We start from the raw sequence: 20,347 nt of genomic DNA, 5'->3' as shown, positions 1-20,347 counted from the left end.
CACAAGTGGTAGATCATAAGATATTATTGGAGGTTTAAAAATTCCAGTGGAGATAAGTCTCTGGTATCACTAAGGTAAAAGCCCCTCCGTGCCATCCCTCTGTTTCATTCTTCTAGCCAGGCAATAAGACAACTGAAGAAATGGAAATGAGAGTCAAGAAAAAAAGTTGATCATTACTCTCTTTATTTTTACATAAAGAAATTTTGCAGTTCCACAAGCCAACTACATGCTTCCATGTAGGCAATGTCATGGCTGCCATTTACTTAATAAAACCACCATCTACTGGAATGCTTCTCAGCATGTGCATTTCTTTTGCCATTTGCTTATTATTGCCCACTGTAATTCGTAAGAACTAAGAAAAAAACAAGTTTATGACTAGTATTATCTGTTTAATAGGCCAAGTAAGCAACAAGAAATAACCTCGTGTTAGATGGTGACAAACAACGAAGCAGAGACATATGTTTGTTCTGTTCCCCAAGCACAAACACAACACAGAGTTTCCCTGACTAATAAATTTACTTTCATTTTAATTAAAACAGAACATTTAGTTACATTTCCTCTGTTCTGTCAAAGAATTAAATAGATAAATGGCTAGCAGGAGAAAAAATGACAACATTTTCTTTAATGCTCCAACTGCACTCATAACCGATTACTACCCATCTGTTCACTAAAGGTGTAGGAAACGCACATCATGTAAAGTCTTATTCCCTTAAAAAGGCTTGCTAAAATATTTTAGGTTTGATCCCATGTCTTGCAAAATGAGAAAAAAATTTCCAAAAGTGGAACTTGTCTGTTCTGTTTTAGTATAACATTAGATAAGGATTGTTTTATTCTTCTGATTCTTTCTACCGTTAAATCAAAGCTCCTGGAGAGTGGCTCTCCTTGAGGAAATGATTGCAATGGCAATTCTATAGATTCTAGTCAAGGAGGAACCATTAAGTAAACAGTCATATGCAAGTCAAAATAAAAGACTCCACTCACTTTCTCTGTTAGTAAGCCTAACAACTGTGGTTTGATTGATGTGTATAGTCCAGGAAGGTTCTAATTCTGCATTAAGAAAGTGCAAAACTCAATTATCAGCCATTTCCTTTGGTATTTTTATTTTCTAATGTTAATGGCTCCTGTATTTGGTAACTCAATTTACTGGCTTTCAGGAGTCTTTAAGAAAATATGTTCCATCTACTGATAAAATGCCTCATTCTTTCAGTCATTTTAGAGGTGTGTAACTAAACGGGAGAAATGCAAAATGGGACAGGATACATGCAGCAGTGTTGAGTGAAGTGACTGTCATCATTGGGGAGATACTCCCTGCTACAGAATAACTGAAAGGTTTGGGTTGGAAGAGACCTTGAAAGGTCATCTAGTTTAAACCCACCTAACATGGGCAGACACTCCTTCTGCTAGATCATTTTCCTCAGAGCACCATCCAAGATGGACTTGAGCACTCCCAGCATGGGCATCCACAACTTCTCTGAGGAACCTGTGCCAGTGCCTCACCACTCTTCCAGTGAAGAATAAATCCAATCTAAATCTACCCTCTTTTATCTGAAAGGTGATGTCTCTTGTCTTAGTTCTTACTACATGACCTTCTCATAATTTGTAGGCATCTTTACATACTGGAAGATTGCAGTAAATCTCTTTAAAGACTCCTCCTGGCTGAACGACCCCAACTCTCTCTGCCTGTCTTCACAGGGGAGGTGCTTCAGCTCTTTGATCTCCTCCTCTGGACTCACTCCAACAGGCCCATGTCCTTATTATGTTGGTGTGCCCAGAGATGGACTCAGTATTCTAGGCAGGATCTCACAAGGGCAGAGTAGAGGGGGAGAATCACCTGCCTAAACCTGCTTGTCATATTTCCTTTGATGTAGTTCAGGATACAGTTGGCTGTCTGGGCCACAAGTGTACATTGCTATGTATTAAATAAACAGAGAAATTCTTTAGCAACTGAAAAATGGCAAATCATGTCCATCTTCCAAAAATAGTAAGAAGGAAGATCCCCAGAACCACAAGGCTGGTCAACTTACTTGCAACTTACTTGCATCCCTATATAATTTATAGAGCAAGTCACCCCCAAAAAGCTTTTCAGGACAGCAGCCTGACTTGGATTGCCAAGTATGGATTCACCAAGAGAAAATATTGCCTGACCAACTTGTCGTCTCTGATGAAACAACTGGATGTAGAGAGCAGACCAAAGACCTTCCCTCGACCTGAGTAAAGCTTTTTGACACATTCTCTCCCAATATCTCCATTGCCATATTAAAGACTTTATTGGTTGGATGGAACATAAGGTAGTGAAAGTCTGTCTGGATTGCAAGACTCTGAGAATCACATATATCAAGAGTGAATATTTGTCTAAACATTATCTAGCATCTTTGCCAACAACATGAACAACAGGACAGTATGCAAGTTGATAGATGAAACTGCGTTGGAGATTTCTTTGAAACTGCAAAACTATGCTAGACATCTTAAAAATCAGACAAGTACTTCCTTTTTCCTTTCCTATATTGATAATACGAAAGTATTTTGCACATTGTTCACCTATAATTGCTTTACATGCCAGTCACCTAATGAACCAGCCAGTCTCATATCTCATAAATTCTTAAATTTATAGGATCTGCAATGAGAAGGAAAAAAAAAAAAAAGGGCAGAAATTGTTGTGTATTACTTGAAGGGCTGGACTTACCTATATGGATGCAAATAACAGACTGTGCAGGAAGAAAACTACTGTTTTACAACATTCATTTTTAGTGCAGCAGAAAAGCATGATCTAAACACATAATACTATTTAAAATTATTACTGATAAGGAAGAGTTAACCAATTATTCCGTAAATAATTTTTAATATAACAATCTTTAACAAGATTTTCAAAGCTAAAAGTTTATTTACTCTCTCTTTCTAGTCCTTTTTAATATAGGGCTATAGATCACTGATCCTTTCTAATTCTTCTAAATGATTCAATAGAAGTGGAGCTTCATTGTTGTAAACGAAAACTCAGTGTAGACTATGCATAAATGTATGCATATAACATTTCACTGCCTGTGTGTTAACACTTACAGCATTTGGACTATTGTATGTTCAGATATTTTAAGCTTATACTAGGTAATATTAATTTCATTTAATATTAATTTGATTTTGACCTTACATGCTGTGTTGTACCACATCTAAAAATATTTTTATCAGTGGCATTTAATGGAATCAGTACATCACCATAACCTAAATGAATAGGCAAAAAATTGATCTCCAGCACTGTTCTTTTTTGCCCCAATGCAATATCAGTATTAATAAACAGACGTTATTAAATTCCAACACAGACATTATTAAATTTAAGGTTTTATTTTCATGTCCGAGACCAAAGTCCTTTAATATTCCTTTTAATTAATAATGTATTTTTTAATTTCTTTTTTTTCTGCTGTAGTGGGTTTTTTTTAAGCCTATCTACTGTAAAAAGATTCATAAGGATAGCCAAAGTTGGAAGATAAACCACTCTTTACCTAATGTTAGTTATTAACGTGCTTCTGTTAATTTTATGGAAGCCTCAGCTCAAAAAACCTATTACAGAACATACATTTTCAAGACTAGTTAGGGGAAAACTCAGACTTTTCTGCCTGGAAAGTGCAGAATTTCTCTGAAGTCCTCATCTAACTAAGGGGAAAGAAGAAGGATGCAGAAGCAGAAACACTGCTTGAGAGCAACTGCAACCTTTCAAGGTTGTCCAAAACCTTTTCCAAGCCTAGAGGGGGAAGCCAGATGATGTACGAAGTGCATCAGCCATCTGCACTGATGTGATCCCCAGGGGAGCTGCACACCTGAGGGCAGCAAGGCACACAGCAATCACACAAACTGCTGGCACTGCATGCATTCCTTCAACCACCACAAGCTAAGCCAGGAGCAGACACACAAGGGAAAGACACTTGAATGCCTATAGCCTACGTCAGGGGATTATACTTGCAAGACAATAATTGATACACTGAAATTTTCTTCTACTTTGGTTTCTCTTTTTTTAAACTGGTCACACTTCTACTTTCCATGAGTAGGGTTAGTTTCTCATTTTTTACAATGAAAACAAACCTCTTAAAAACCTCATGATGGGTTAGATTTACTCAGCAGTTCAGCAGTGCAACAGAACAGGGAAACATGCAGCCCTTAGCATCTTTAAAGGGTGAGCAAGCATTGAGGACAGCTCTGGAAGGGAGACCACTCCAGAACTGATAGATATACCAGCTTTAAACTGCTGATAGCACACAGAAGCATTCATATAAATGGATGAATTAAAAAAGTCTTTGGTCAAATTAAAAAGCCTTGGTAGATCTTTTACAAGAGTTAGGAAAAGGGAATTTGACTTTTTTTTTTCAAAAAATTTCTCATTTCTTTCACTACATTCTTCCTTCAAACAAAACCAGTGATATATAATGCAAAACCTTTCTAGATAAAACCAAACACTAGTGCCTGATACAGGTAAGAGACTATTTTATTATTAAAGCTACCATCATTTAAGCATTTAAAATATCTTAAATGCAACTAAAGCAAAGAAATAACTGCATAATAATCACACATAGACAGGAAAATCCGCAAATAAAAGTCCCCACTGGGTAGTTTTAAAAAAATTACTTGTTCTTCAACAAAAATTCACAGTAATACTTGAAAACCAGGTTTTCTTCTTAACTGTACTTAAGACAAATCTTAGTTGTATTCTGCAATGGAAAGAAAGCAATTAATCTGTATGCTGAAGTTGGTTCTAGTTTTGAATGCCTTGTATGTTATATGGTTTATCAAAATAGGATCCCATGTCTTCACTGCTGATATGATCTTGTGAGTTTTCAAAAAAAAAAAATTCATCAAATAGACCTAACTATGAAAAGAATGAGCAAGAAGTGATGTTTATTGATGCATAATATGCCAAAATTTAGGACTGTTAAATTGATGACTCGTTGTCAGTCTACTGTGACTAAAAATGTTAATTGACTTGTAAAATAGATACTATTTCATAATGTCAAGGAAATACCAAGAACCAGTCATGACTGATTATTTTTAGAAATTCAAATCTTATTAGTGCCTTAGAGATACCACCATTTTTGTGCTCATTGAGGTTTCCTGACATGCAGTTCTTAGGTAAACCCAAAACATTTCCTGAAAGACATTTCTGGTGTACCTTAAAGCAGATAAAGTGTCTTTATAAGATGCTGCAGGTATCAATATGCTTTAAGCACTAGTCTGTCTTTTCAGCTAGCACATTTTCTTGAAGAATAACACGTTGAACTGATGTTTTGAGCGAGAGAGAGGCTCTAGAGACAAAACGAACAAAATGCTCTTCATTCACAATCTTTCAAAGAACAAATCTAGAATGATTACAGAGATGATACCTGGTTTGCCTGATAAGTTGGATATAACTGCCTGTATAATAAAGTTTGGTCAGTGTCATGATGGCATCCTCAAAATTGAAGACCCTCTCCCCCTTGTTTCACAGCTGCCCGATGAAAGATGCACCATCATCAACAGTACACTTTTGGTTTTTCCTATTGAGATTGTCTTCATACAAATCCTGAAATCAGTTTTTTCTTTCCTTTGATTAAAGAAGCAGGCAAAACAGACAGAAAAGCCTCCAATTATGAAAGTCTTATTTCTATAGTACCTTAAGCTTCATTATGACCCTCTCCTTCTTTCGCCCTTTTCCATCATTTGGTTTCCCAGAGTATCAGAATGTGGGAAAATGGCTGGGGGCAAAATCAGAGAAAAGTGAGAAATTATATTCGCACTCAGATGAGTTAGAACAGTACAGAAATTTTAGTGTGAAATGCAGTTGCATCCCTGGATGGGATGCAGTCATCATGCCTGATTTCCCACCACAAGATATGCTAAGGGAAATTAAATGAAGGGTGGAGTAGGGTGGAGACCCTGCAGCCAGGCTTTGATAAAATCCTTGCAAGGGAGGGACCTCGGTGGTACCTTGTAGCTGATAATCCATATATCAATTGTTAATCAAGGGAGAAAAAAGATGATGTCTTGCTGTTGAACCAGCAACCATGATGAGATCACAGATGTCATACTGATGAACACCTCCATCCCAAAGCTACCCATCTCCAAGGTTACCACCTCTCCTCACAGAGAAGCATTTTATGTTTTATTGACTATATCTTAGGATTTTACACCAATCAGTGACAAACATATGTATCACAATCAGTGACAAACATATGTACTACTGGAGTAACTCCAACTCCACCTAGACATAAAGAAATAGTATAAAGTAAAGTTAAGAATGGGACAAATTTAGGGAAGACTCCATTGTAATTTTTGGAATCAGTTGATGGGCTGAACCTGTCTTCCTCTTCCTAGGGACTCACATCAGGTAAGAACTATACTCTTATGCATGCTGAATGATTATCTCAAGCCAGCTTGTGTTAGGGATTAGAGCTTGTCAGTGTATTGCTTTGAATACATTTTTCAGTCAGATACTATCACTGACAATCCACGAACCTTAACCTTTCATAATCTTATTATAAAGAGTGTTCTGTAAACTGTTAGTGTGAGTCCTTCACGGGTGCTGGCAGTTGCTGTCTGCAGGTAGCATACTCAAATAAAGATGTGGAGACCTGGGAGGAGGGTCTCTGTGCTGGCATGTGACCCTGATCAAGTCAATCCAATCAGCCTCTGATCTAGAAGACTGTTCAGTGAAGGGTCCCCAAGGTCCCCATAACTGGATGCTGACAAACTGGTTGGGCACAGGATCTCGGCTTTCTTGGGATGTTCTCTGTCTTTATCAACACAGAAGGTTTAAGGGAATACCTTTTCACATGACACAGTATCTTTGGTATCTCCTGTACTCTGTTGTTCAATAGCAAATGAGAGCTTCAATATCAATTTTTTCAATGGAACACATTGTCATTATTTTTATCACTTTGTAGAATTTTTTTTATTTTCTTTCTTTACATTCCACTGATTTCAGTGCTATCATGCACTGCTAAAGAGACACTGGTGCTTTATACAGTTTTAGTTTTTTGTCATCATTACACCAGATTAGCCCCTGGATTCTAAAATGGTTCATATGCATGGCCTAATTATTTTAGAGTGAGCAGCTTCCATGATTGTAGTGACTTTCTATGTGCTTGCAGGATCTCTAAAAGGTTTCTGCTGATCTGCTTGCAATAGTACACTTTTAGAACATTTATATCATTTATATTTTACAAATGTTATCACAAGCGTCACATATTACTATTTCTTAATTAGTTAAAATAATGTTTTCATATTTAGCAGGAATCACTTGTGACAAAACAAAAGTTTTTTGTTGAAATCTGTGTATTTCCTACAATCCTAAAAGAAAAATCTCCAGCAACAAGCTGGAGATCATTTTGCAGTGAACACTAGAGGTACACTAAAATAATTTATGTTAAATATTTTGCAAACTCAAGATCACATCCAGTATAGTATTACACCGAGGAATCCCATAGCATATTCAATTCACTATTAACTTCACTGAATCTACAATAAGTGAGAGCTTGCCAACTCTTTACTTCTCAACCAAGATTTAAATCATCTACTTTGAACTGTGTCAACATGATTAATTACAGAAAGAACTCATTAGTGGAACCTCTTAAAAATACAGAGATTAATGGAATGGGAATTGGGAATTAAATTCTGCTACTGTTAACAAATTTCACTGTTGTTTCCACATGTCATTTACAAATTTACATTATAGTTGATGGCCATCTAGCAGTTGGATCACTATAGAAAGATGGAATTGCGTCAGCAGGTTAAAGATAGACAAAATAACACTTATATCTTCAGCATGCTAATTGGAGGTAAAATAGTTTTACTATGGAGATTTGTTTTCTGTATGTGAAAAGTATTACAGTGTTCTGCATGGTCTACCAGGATACCTGTGTATACATCTGACTGCCAAGCCACGAAAAAGATACTTGGGGACCATACCGTGATAAAATGAAGATATTGAGATGCGCTCACAAAAGTGACTCACTGAAATGATTCAAGGTAACTTCTCTCTATATCTGTCGAAAGATCTTATGCAATATAAAATATTTAGGGTTTTTTTTCATTATTTCTTCTTATTTCTAGGGTTGGAACAGAGATATATTTGTATTTTATTCCCTTTAAAAAATATCTCATTCATATCCCTAGCCTTTCTTATACAGGTTACTTTTTGACAGAAATAGTAAAATTTCATTTATAAGTCTTTTTGTTCCAGCTCTTGCTGGAATTTCAGTGAACTCTATATGCCCTTAGTATTAGAATTTCATCTTTATCTTTCAGTATTGATGTTTTTAATAAGTGTTAAATAAAGTTAGGTTCAGAGCTTTCAGGTTTTATTTTTATTCATACTATGTCCTCTTTGCATATTTTTAATGTCAATGTAAAAGCGTTTGATTTTTTTCTTAATTGCTATTTTTCATTCTTTCCTGTTTGCATTTTTTCCCTTTGTTCTCAGTATAGGAAATGCAAACTTGAAAATGTTTACTTTTTTTTTGTTTGCTGGTTTGTTTTGTTTTCAGTTGTTGTTTTTTTGGGTTTTTTTTATGCTGTGGATATTTCATTTTTTCTCACATTTTGAAATTCACATAACTTCTTATATGCATTTGTATTACTGGCACATTTTTTACCTTTTTTTTTTTTTTTGGCTGAGTAAGGTTGCTATAGCATTATGTTATTCCTTGAAGACCAAGAAATGACCTCTTTTAACTATAAAAGTTGTGCTGGAATAAAATTAATATTTTTAGCTCCTTAACTATGCTCTTCCTTTTCAAAAGAATGGGTAGATTAAAAAGTTAAAAGAAAAAGGTTCTATCCCTTTTTCCTCTTTGTAATTGTTGCTTCAAACAATTGTTGCTGAACATCAAGATTCTTTAAAGTTGTCTGTACTGAAGAGGAGGAGAATGTGATTGACAGCTTTAATCCCCAAACACAATGGCCCATTCTATTGCCAAAGTACAGCAAGTTCTTTGTGGTCTGTGCAGAGCTTTCCTGAGAATTGATGGGGACCATAAAGTGAGCTACTGCTTTCATTACATTGCACTTCAAATGTAAGATGTATTTCTTCAGCTGCATCTTCTCTGATATAAATACAAACCTAAATTTACTTGTGCATCTCTACACAAAGTAGTACATCACACAAATGCTTGCAAGATAATGAGTGACAAAACAGCAAGAATGAGTGCTCCTTTTGGCGTAAGTGCAAGCTAATACAAACATAAATGCTTCTGAAATTGGTTTAGGGTGACTGGTCTTTGGGAAATGACCTATCAGAAAGGCATAGAAAAACTTCCATGAATTTAAAACATATTAAATAAAATTTTTCAAGGGAAGTAATTGACTGATGAGGCAAGAATTACATATCTTTGTTTCACAAAAAGAAAAGTTAGTTTGTTTGAGATGATTTGAAGAGACAGAAACAGATGAAGTTATCCCATAGGAAACATTCTCTAAAAAAAAAAAAAAAAAAAAAAACTAGAAAAAAACCAAAAACTCAGCCTCCTCAAACATTTTTTTATTGCATCAATTTTTCCTGAGCCTGACTGACTCAGTCTTGAGTATCTGTTGCCCAATTTACAGAGATACAACAAGAATGATAAAAAGTTTACAATATAGCAAACCATTCTAATTTAAATTGAATACTGAGAGGTTTGACCTTTGATACTGTGGTATATCATGTTCTTTAGATGAAATTATGCAAATCAGATATTTGGGACGTTTATTATCTCTTATCTCTAGATATAATACTAAAGCTCATTGCTTTAAATAAATGGGATTTAAGTATTTCTTTAAAATAAAATTAAAATTTATTTTAAAAAACAATTGATGAAAATTTGTATATTTTATTTTTAAAAAATAAACCTAAGGGGGGAAGAAAAAGCAGAGAAGGAAACGTAGTTTGCAAGAAGTTCCTTCATCAAAGTGAGTGTTAATTCCCAGCTAGTTAGACACAATAGGAGCTGATGAAACAGCAAAATGATGGAGTGATCATTAGCATGATACAGGTGTCCTTTTGTAAGTAGATCCAATTTTCTGTGTTCCAAAGCACTGGAGCCCAAGGCTGTCTCATCAATATACATATACAGTCTTGAAGGGACAGTGCAAAGAGGAGGGAGCCCAGTGGTGCCCAGTGGCAGGACCAGAGGCAATGGTCACAAACTGAAATGCAGGAGGTTCCCTCTGAACATAAGGAAACAATTTGTCAACTGTGAGAGTGACCAACAATGGCAAAAATTGCCCAGAGGGATGGTGGAGTATCCATCCTTGCAAATACACAAAAGTTGTCTGGACATGGTCTTGGACAACAGGATCTAGGTTTTCCTGCCTGAGCATGGGTTTTGGACTGGGTGACCTACAGAGGACTCAGAAAACTTCAGCTCTCCTGTGATTCTGGGATTCTACTCCTTTGATCTATAGTTATTTCTGTTTTTCACAAAGCAGAACCAATATAATCAGTTTTCATGCTACTTCAATTTATCAAATTTCAGGTGTTAGCACATAAAAGGCTACCCTCATCTTGGACAGCCTCTATGGTGTGTGGTCTGTGCCTGATTCCCCTCCTTGTTCTGATATTATCTCTCCCCAAAGTGTGAGGCAAAACCTTCAGAAAGTACTCCATCAAAAATCAGTAACTGCTGCTACTTCCTGACACTTCTCAAGTCTTGATTTTTTTTCACCATGTTTGTACACCACTGCTATTTTTTCAGTATTTAATATTTTCCATTTCTTCTTCCTCCATTTCTAGCAGTATTTACCCATCAGTTTCCCTGAAAAATGCCACTGCCCTCTCTTTTTTTCCCCAATCATTTAAAATAAATAGGAAAACCCAAAATTTAATCAAATCCATGTAAATGTTCCCATACTCTAAGTGAAATGACAATACAGAAGTTATTTTATAGGGGGAATCTCTCAAGGAGTGCGCTAGTTAGTGCACTGGGGCAAGGAGGACACAAACAAACAATGCTCTTCATTTTAAGTCTGAGTAAGTCAAGCAAAAGTTTGAACCCGAATGTTAGAGGTGAAACCATAATTGTGAGTTTATTCCCCGTATTCTGTCCTATTGACCTGATGTTAAAAAACTCTGGCAAGATTTTCTGAGAAAGAGATGTGAACTTTCAGTTTTGTTTCAAGGTGTGGACATTTCCCAGTCTCTCTTCTCAGAATTGCTACAGACAATTGAAGCTGTCAATTACCTTTCAATATTTAAATATAATCCATGAACTTTTTCATACTTTATGTATCCAATTTTTTTTAAATTTCAGATATTTAAAATATAGTTCTATATCTTCTACACTATGATAGAACAAAAATACTATACAAACAGTAAACAAGATTTAGTATAGAAGATTTAAAAGGGATTGCTTATTCACAAAAATATTCAGTTGCAAACATTCCCTCTCATCCGGCTCTTGAACAATTCACATGTTGTGAAGGCTACACAATCTGAAAGGAAACCTGAAAGACAACACTGGTTCTTTAGGAAAGCTACCCTGTCTTCTAGCAGATGGTTAAAATACTTTACCAAGCAAAAAGCCCTTAGACTGGGGAAAGCATAGAAAATTTAAAAGAAAACAGAATTTTCATCACTACACAAGTCACCAGTATTCTGTATTTTAGCGATGCTGATGTAATGACTATAAAGTGCAAAAGGTGCAACTCATGGGCCCAAGACAGTAAAGGAGAGCACAGCAGGAAAAAAATAAACAAATGATGACTAGTGCAGCCAGGGCAGTGCACATAGACATGCAGCCCCTGAACATGCTATGGCTTCTCTGTACATCTGCATTATCACAATACAGTAGGAATCATCAGATCTCCTTCTCTGCTGTAAACTACAACAAGAGTACAGGACAACACTAATGAGATAAGTATTTAAAGGGGAAAAAATTGAAAAATACAAGAAACAAACAAACAAACAAAACCCAACCAGAATTCTCCCCCAATGCCCCAAACCAACAAAACACAAGAAAAGGATTAAAATTCATCTTTTTGAAACCTACTTCATCTTTACAGTAGTGATATGCTTTCTATTTTCCTTACCTTTATTAATTCAGTTTCATTAAGTATCTTGACAGCTAGAACCTGTATATTAGTAAAATGGTAATTTTGGACAACTTTTAATCAAGCACATTGTCGCACTTTGTCACCAATGCTGATAAAACATGTAATTTTCAGGTATCTTGTCTATTGACACTGTTCCTATATCTAAACATCATTCTGGACTAAATGGAACTCTTCAAATCTCATTTCAGGGGACTTATTTTTTTCATCTTGGATAATTCTTTTACCTTCTTTTTAGAAATATTGCATGGCTCTACTCACATTTTTTGTCAATAAAATGACCTGAGATATACATTGTATTTAAATTGTGGCCTTATTATATGTGCACATAAATAATATCACTTTCTCCTTTGTATTTTTGTTTGTTTGTTTGTTTTTTGTTGTTGTTGGGTTTTTTTTTTTTTTGTGGGTTTTTTGGTGGTTTTTTTGTGCTTTTTTATTTTTTGGTTCTATTCCTGCACATATAGAGGTAAATAAATTCAGGGCTTTTTTTCCCTTCGTCATATTAGGTTATTGAAACTTATTTTTGAGGCAATTTTCCATGCTGATTCATTAGCAGTTTCCAGAGAGAGCAATTTTCAGAAGAAAAAACTGTGCCATCATAAGAGAAGACTGGATCATGAAAGAACTTAATTTTGGAGTATTAGATTTCCTTCTGTTGAATTTCTCTACTTTCATTAGGAGATAGATAAGAGGATCATTCTACTAGCTGTATCTTGCCTTTCTCATAATTTACTATATAACCAATATATAACCTTCATGTTCTCCCAGTATTGATTTGACCTGCAATTTGCCAATATAAAATTATGGTCAAACCTTACTTACTTCTACTAAGCATTATAAAGTTGCCTTGATTCTTAAGTAGATATTTTTCTTTCTCCTCAAATAATCCTGAAGTCACCCCTTTAATGAACAATTTTACAATTTCATTTTACAATTTCGTTTTTGAATCTGCCTAATATGAGATAATATATAAAATGAGTTTTCTTAAATTAAACTACTGCTGATAAAGTAGACAATTTAGAGATTTTGAGTATGCTGTATGCCTAGAGAGGCTACCTGGAAGAGAGGCTAGACAGTGTTAAAGGAATAAAGCAGGTACTTATCAAAAGGCTTCAAAGGATACATCTTGGGCAGTACAAGCCATGGCTCCATCCAAGATGGACCCTGGGTCACAAGTTTTCACACTTTATAAGTTTTGGTCCATTTGAATATTTGGGTTAATTTTCCAGTTACAGCTTCAGATTATGAAGTCCCATCCTCCCAGATTGCTCTCCTCAATTCATTGTTGTTTATACTTTTTGGGCCTGAAGCTGCAATGGTGTCCTTGGTTCTCAGGCTGGAAAAGGATTGTTTTATCTAACTACACTGTGAAGAGAACTTGGTAACACTTTATACGGAGTTCAAAGTTACATACTAATGCAGTACAGAATCTGGAAAATAAGAAAGCTAAAACTTAAGGCAATATGTAAACTCAAACCCATGTATCAATTAGATGTTTGACATGGATACCAGAATATCTTGTTTATAAACATATAATTTATGAAACTAAGGTGGGTTCATGTTGATCACATGCAGTATTTCCTAAACTGTATTCTGACACTTTAACGATTTTCCAGGGATCTGCTTTAGACTAATAAGTCTATACAGATCCCAAAGCTTTATCTTTTTCTATACTATCCCATCTTGTTCTAAGTAGTCATCTTGTTCAAAAAATACTACTAGCAATTTAAAATCATTCAAAACACTCTTGAAAGACATGTCATCTCAAGTTTCTCATGGATTCCTGTTTGAATACCTTTAATTTCAGCTAATGTTATGTCTTCCTTCACTACAGATGAAACTCTTCAGTCATTTGAGAAAGAGGACATCTGTTCTTCTGTTCACATAGGTTTCTGCCTAAAAGGATGAGCATGGGGAGTAGTCTACATCTGACTACAAAGTCTACATAACTATTGCAAAATCAGAGCAGATTCTGGGTTTCCCTGGGTCTGTCCAGTGTCAGTGTAGCAAAGCAAAAATTAATTCTGGACTCAAGGCAGGGAAGAAGACCAGCTGTCAGTACAGAGATAGAATAAGCATTTCTAAGTGGGAATCAGTTCCTCTTCTGCTTGAAGAAGACTGCTGTAAAAATATTCTAGTCAAATATATTTCTGTTCCAAGAATATATGGTATAAAATTTAAAAAGAGTCATAATATGAAATTGAGAACATAGTTTTTTACAAATATAAGCAGGCAAGAAAATAATGTAATTAGAATATACATTTAGGATAAATTTTATGAATGTTACTTTTTTTCAAAATACCTTGACACTTTGCATGTACAAATTACAAAATGGAATTATCCATATGTATAAAAGCTACATTTAGGTAAAATATACTTCAATCCAGAATTCACTGTATAAAGTGTTTCTTTCATAGGCTTCTGAAGTAATGCACAAGATTCCAGAAGCTGAAATGAAATTTACTGAAGTCAAAAGTCTTCCCCCCATATAAGTAACAGAAAACAAATTTTTTTAATATGAAGAGTTTTGTCATTTTTTGAAGTAGAATTTAATTCAGTCTTCAGTCAATCAAATTATGTTTAAAGGCAGGATATGCAGTAATTTTAAAATTATAATTAAGTCCTACCTAATAAAGTTTGTATGTACCAATTTTAAAATAAATTAAGTATTGATATTTGTCCTATAGCTACAAAAGTGCTACAAAAACTGAATGTGACAGACTGAACTCTCAAGGTTTCTTTTCTCCCTATTTATCTCCTATAGGCCAATTTCTGCCTTAAATATATAAAGCAACCAAATCCAAATAATAATACATGGCAGAGATCTCAAGAAGAATGATGGCTTACATATTGCTAAGTACAGACTCAGTTCTTAGAGAAACTCAAAAAAATACGTATAAACTTGGATTTTAACTACAGCTTTATTTTATTACAGCAGTTCTTAAGACCTATTAGTCTCTTCCCATATTATAATCTTGATAATATATTTTAGCTTCAGAGTAATTTTGATATTCTCTGTCTTGTAAGGAGTAGATACTTTCAAGTTAATTGGTTTTGTTCAGATTATTCCATTTGGTAAGATATACCATTAACTAGAAGAAAGGAGTGGGTTCCTAATACTGACTGTTCAGTAGTTTGTGAGGTTTCTTTTGGTAGATTCAGCTTTGATTTTTATGATCTGAAATGTCTTTACCTTTAATACCTCCTTGGTGCCAGCATTTTTATTTCTATTTAAGAACGGAAAACACAGCTATACTAGATGACTTTTTAGAGCTCTTTAAACCCTGTACTTTTTCATTGCACCAATCTAGTGGCTGAATGTTTATTATTATTATTATTATTATTAATAATAATAATAATAATAATAATAATAATAATAATAATAATAATACAAAAAAGCAATGGAGGGCAGGCTAATTACCTCTCAGCACAGGTAAGGGTGGTTGTTATATATGGTTAAGCACTAGATGGTGGATGACTTTTATGTTTGTAGCCCAGTGAGAAGTTATTAGCAGGATTGATTCGCTAGGCAGTACTAGGTCTGTCTATCACTGCAGTGAATATACCTTCAGACAAGAAATAACACTGATTCTAACTTTCCCATTTAGGTGGAAAAGAGAAAAGATATAATGAAATTTCCATAAGGTCTGTAAAATGCTTTTACTAAACTGTTCTGACCCAAGCAGAAAGAGATATCGCATTGGGATTAAGAATAAAAAAGAAAAAGAAACAGGGAAAAAAAAAAAGGAAGAGAAAGATTAAGTTCTTACCAACGTAACACAGTCTTTCTAGTTCTACACTTCCCATTTGAAAATATATCTGCTACCACTTTCTCATTTTTTTTTGTAACTTGCCAAAGAGAAATACACTGTAAAAGGACAAGGATTCAAATACTGAAATATTGCACACATGGCAGAGTGGTCAAAATACCAATGGGCATCCATCATATCTCGTACATACAAACCCAATAGGCTTGCTAACATTCTTAATGTAAGTTTATTTATTCTCTTTTTCTCCCAAATTCCTGGACGCTCTTCCTTCTGTTACCTTGGAAATGTAGAAAGAAGTGAGGAAAGGGTATAACATGTCATCTCAAAGCAAGAATTGTTGCTAATGTAACAGCAGTAAACACATGGTAGTTTGAAAAAAGACTGGCATGTGTTGTTTTTGATTATACTACTCTGGATTAATTTGGATTGTGTTCTATGTCAAAAAACCACTGAACAATGGAGCATAGGTTCTTTGGTTTTGATCAGTTGGTTTTGATCAGTTAGTTACTAAAATGACAAAGGAAGGGCTTTGTTTGAAAAGCATTTTGATAGCACATTACAATCATTACTCCCACTTTCTTATTATAAGCATGATTTTTCTAATCTCCAACATCTCGGCAGATACTCCCTTGGTAACAGTCAAAATTAAAGCAGAGCCAAAGTGAATATGAGTTTAGAAATAAATCCAAACAAAAAATTATTTTAGACATTCATTTAATCAAAAAACAATGTTCATACTACTTATAGGCAGAGAAACTGTATGATTTTTCTAAGTTCTGGCTAGAGAGGCTCTACACTGGTGGATATATCAAAAATAAAAACTAAAACCAAAGATTTTTCAAGCTCTAAAGCTCAGCTAAACGGCAGTAGTTCACAATTAAATAAAACAATTCAGCATATAACCCCAATTATCCAGACATCTGGAAAGACATAAGAAAACTTTAGATAATTGGAGAAGTCTGCTGGCAGACCTATAAATTCCCTGATCCCAAACACAGAGTTCAAACTTGCTAACAGCCTCTGCTGCTTGGTTGCCAAGGCTCAGTGAAGGAAGTTGCATCTGACTCTGTAGTGCGTGCCTTGTAAGGAGGATCAAATTCTGCTGTAATGACTTAACTCCTCTATGGTCATGTCTGACTAGTTCAGTCTTATGTTCTGGACTAAACCATGAAAACCTGATTTTCTTCCTACAGGAAGGAGGTTAGGAATTTGAAGAGGTCAGGAAATTAGAGAGTTTAGGAAAGCAAGAGGGCGCCAACACAGTGCAGCCAAAATTGTAGTGTTATTTAAGTTGATGTTTTTTCTGACACAAACTCCAGTGAAACTCAGATTCCATTCCTGGCTATGCCTACCATAACTGATTAACTACAATTAGATTTCCAGATGTGTCAAATACTCACTCACATGAAACACATTGATATGCACCTGATCCCTATTTCCATGTACTATCTACTATCCTTGGAGTACTCCATGTACCCTCATTTATACCAGACTCTTTCAGCCTACAAAGTTTTGCCTGTTCAATTCAGTATGGAGGGAACTAGATGGCAGAGGAGTGAAGGAAAGCAAAGCCCAAAGGTCAAAAATAAAACCTAAGGAGATACTACTGTATCAATCCCCCAGCAAGCCCACCAGTCACCAGCCGTCCAGTTTTTAGCAGAGACTGCTTAGCACCTCCTAAGGCAGATGGCTGCAGAAATGTTAGCTTAAAGTTTTCTTTAAAGTATAACATTTCCAAACACTGACTTTCTGTTTGGTATGGTAAATGTCCTCCAAGTTTCAAAAAAACAGGCTCCTGCTAAAGAACAGAAGTCTGCAAGCAAATGTTTTTCCCCTCCCGAAGAAAAGCCAGGGCTTTAGTGTTCCTCAGCTACTATCCAGAATTGATTTAACCTTAAGCCTCCTTTTCTCTGTCTGAGTGATAACTTTTGATTTTATTTGAGAAGTAAAAAAATAGAAAAAAGAAACAAAATGTGATTGAGTGATTGATACTTATGTAGGTTATTTCATACCACTAAGTTAGGATGTGACTTTTAATTCTAATTATTTTATTATATTAAAATACAAGGATGACAAGTTGCCATATGCACAGCACATTCAGTAAATGAAATATCAGTGCATGCTGATCTGTGCCGCTCAGTGATCTAAATGTTGAAATTTACAAAATTCTCCCCTTCACTTGATGAAGATGCAACCCCTATGCCTCGATACAGTTATGGTGTAGCTGAGGAGACAGGCTGCGTATGACATTTGGGATTGAGGAATTTAGGGAAGGCCACTGAACTGTGTTGGGAATAAATGGCTGATAATGTTTAGCTCAGAGGTAGAAGCGGGAGGTTAAAATCCCTATAATTCCTTCCTAAATTATCTTGTCCAGTAAAGGTACATCTGCATACAAGACCTCAAACATGAGAAAATTAAGAATAAATGAATATCATATTACCTAGGTTTGCTCCTAAACACTCCTGGGATCAACACCAGACAACTGCCATATCCTTTCCCAAAAGAGTAGCAGACTTCAGCAAATCGATCACGTACAACTTTAATCTCTGTTCCTTTCCCACAATTTTTTCTTGAAGTGACTGAAAGCCATAAACTGCCTGAATAATGTGATTTTAGTAAGAGTTCAAAGAATTTAATAGAATTTCCTAAGAATCTGAATCTGAAAAATTGCAAGAATATTTTTCTGTCCTCCTGCTATTTTCTTGCTATTTTCAAGTTGGTAGAAACAACCCACTTGATGTATTCATTGTGAAGCTTGCACTCAGTATACTTGGGTACAACTAATACTCAGAATTACCACTGACAGAAGATATAAATCAAATAATAAAGAACAGTATGTGCAAGATGTGATGTCTCTGCTTGCACAGAAGCTGCTTCACTGGACTGAGCCTGTTCCTGCTATCACTGGGGAGATCTGAAATTTAACCTGTGCCAAGTACTGGAGAGGACTACTTTAGTTTTTTTAAGGTAAACGTCAAATACATTTTAAGATGCAAACTGTCAGAATCAAACCAGAAGCAATGATCTTTTTCTTCCTGTGTGACTGGGTCACTGTCAGGGTTAAGTGAATTAAATGCATAATTTATTAAATGGTCTCTCTGAGCACTGAAATCTGTCAGAATTTAAACAGATTCAGTTTGCTATTGTTATATCACAAGGAGAGGATAATTTTAATAATTTTCTTCCTTTTTCTGTTCAGTGCTGTTCACAGTATAATTTTTACTGACTTCCTTCAACTGCTCTTTTATGAGTGGAAACTGAAGTGTTTCCACATTCCTAGGACACAAGATCCAGGTTTTACAAGTCCTACCTCATAAACACCTGAGGCAAGAGCTCCCAAAGACTTTGTGGGTATCATGTATTGATTGTCTCACTGATAAATGGTTGTGTGCTGAAGGATGAAGTTCAGAAGTTATCCCTAAACTTTATTCTATCCAATTCTCAAAATCAAGTTATAGTACTACTCCAAAACAGAAAAGGAAACTTCAGTGGAACAACTCTTGCAAATATATAGGTTTCACACTAAACACTACTGACACTGACAGAGAAAACATTCAAGAAAATGTGAGGATGACATAATGCACTGAGCCACGAATTATTTTGATGTAAACAACCCCTCCACTAGACAGGTACTGCTCTTATTGTTAGTAAGAAAATTAAGATAAATGTTTATTACTGGTTCTAACTCGTCTGAGATTACTTTTGACTTGCTGTCGTGTGGGTAAACTTGTTTTCCCAGAGAGGACTCCCCGCAGAGTTGGCATGCTGGGATCAGCTGGCAAGAGAAAAAGAAAGAAGGGATACACACTAATTCAATTAGCGGGGACACCCAGGAGGGCTGACATTGCCTTCCTTTGCTGAAATCTATTTTTCTCCTGTTGGTCTTTTGCCACCTCATCTGTTGGAAAGCAAAATTATGACCTCAGATGATTCACCTGTTTTCTAATATCTTAAAGGGGGAAATAGATTTTTGATGTTTAATGCAGATGGTGAAAAAAGGCAGCTGGTTTGAAATTAAGTTTTAAGATTCTTAAGAGCATGCATACACCCATATATTGTTATTTTTAAAAAACAAGAAGTTCCCATACACATTTCAAGGTAAAATTATTCTATATATGAAAAATGTATGTGAAGAGAATAAATGTGAACTTAATATTTGGTGTGCAGTTGACAGATTGCACAGCTCTGTTTTCCTCAGCACATTTTAAAGAAAAGGTTTTAAAGATTGAAAGAACAAAGAACAGAAAGGAAGACCAAGGTCTGAGGAAGATGCCTTCAGAAGCTGTGTCTTTCTTTTTGTGGGCTTCTATATGGCCTCCTTCCATCATCTGCAACACTTCTAACCATCCTTATTAATGGGACAGAGCCAGTTCTACAGAGTGGGTAAAAATGTACCTTGTAACAACTGCCTGGTCCTCTAAAACTCTCTAAATCTCTCTAAAGCCAAGCCTCCATCCCTAGCTTCACAGATGAATAATTATTAAGGTACGAGGTTTTAATTACTGAAGCAACATTATCTTGCTTTGCCATTT

General features: G+C 35.3%; 1 protein-coding gene and 1 long non-coding RNA gene across 25 annotated transcripts in view; one reads left to right on the top strand and one right to left on the bottom strand.

The window, feature by feature from the left end:
* CDH18 (cadherin 18) overlaps positions 1-20,347 on the bottom strand; it is a 490,532-nt gene that overhangs the window by 234,578 nt on the left and 235,607 nt on the right. The gene's annotated exons all lie outside the window — the stretch shown is intronic.
* The window catches only part of LOC148225324 (uncharacterized), a 65,169-nt gene that overhangs the window by 6,456 nt on the left and 38,366 nt on the right, over positions 1-20,347 (top strand). For 13 of the 18 annotated variants that reach the window (XR_015805672.1, XR_015805669.1, XR_015805670.1 and 10 more), the window contains 2 exons: positions 1,208-6,343; positions 7,867-7,983. This is a non-coding gene — a long non-coding RNA (uncharacterized LOC148225324). Of the gene's footprint in view, positions 1-1,207; positions 6,344-7,838; positions 7,984-20,347 lie in introns of all 18 variants that reach the window. The other 5 variants (XR_015805677.1, XR_015805682.1, XR_015805681.1 and 2 more) reach the window with 4 other exon arrangements.

This window comes from Sturnus vulgaris, chromosome 1 (assembly GCF_052056855.1).
Source record: "Sturnus vulgaris isolate bStuVul1 chromosome 1, bStuVul1.hap1, whole genome shotgun sequence".
NCBI classification, from domain to species: Eukaryota; Metazoa; Chordata; class Aves; order Passeriformes; family Sturnidae; genus Sturnus; species Sturnus vulgaris.
Note: the sequence above shows the minus strand (reverse complement) of the source record. Positions and strands in the feature narration are given on the sequence as shown.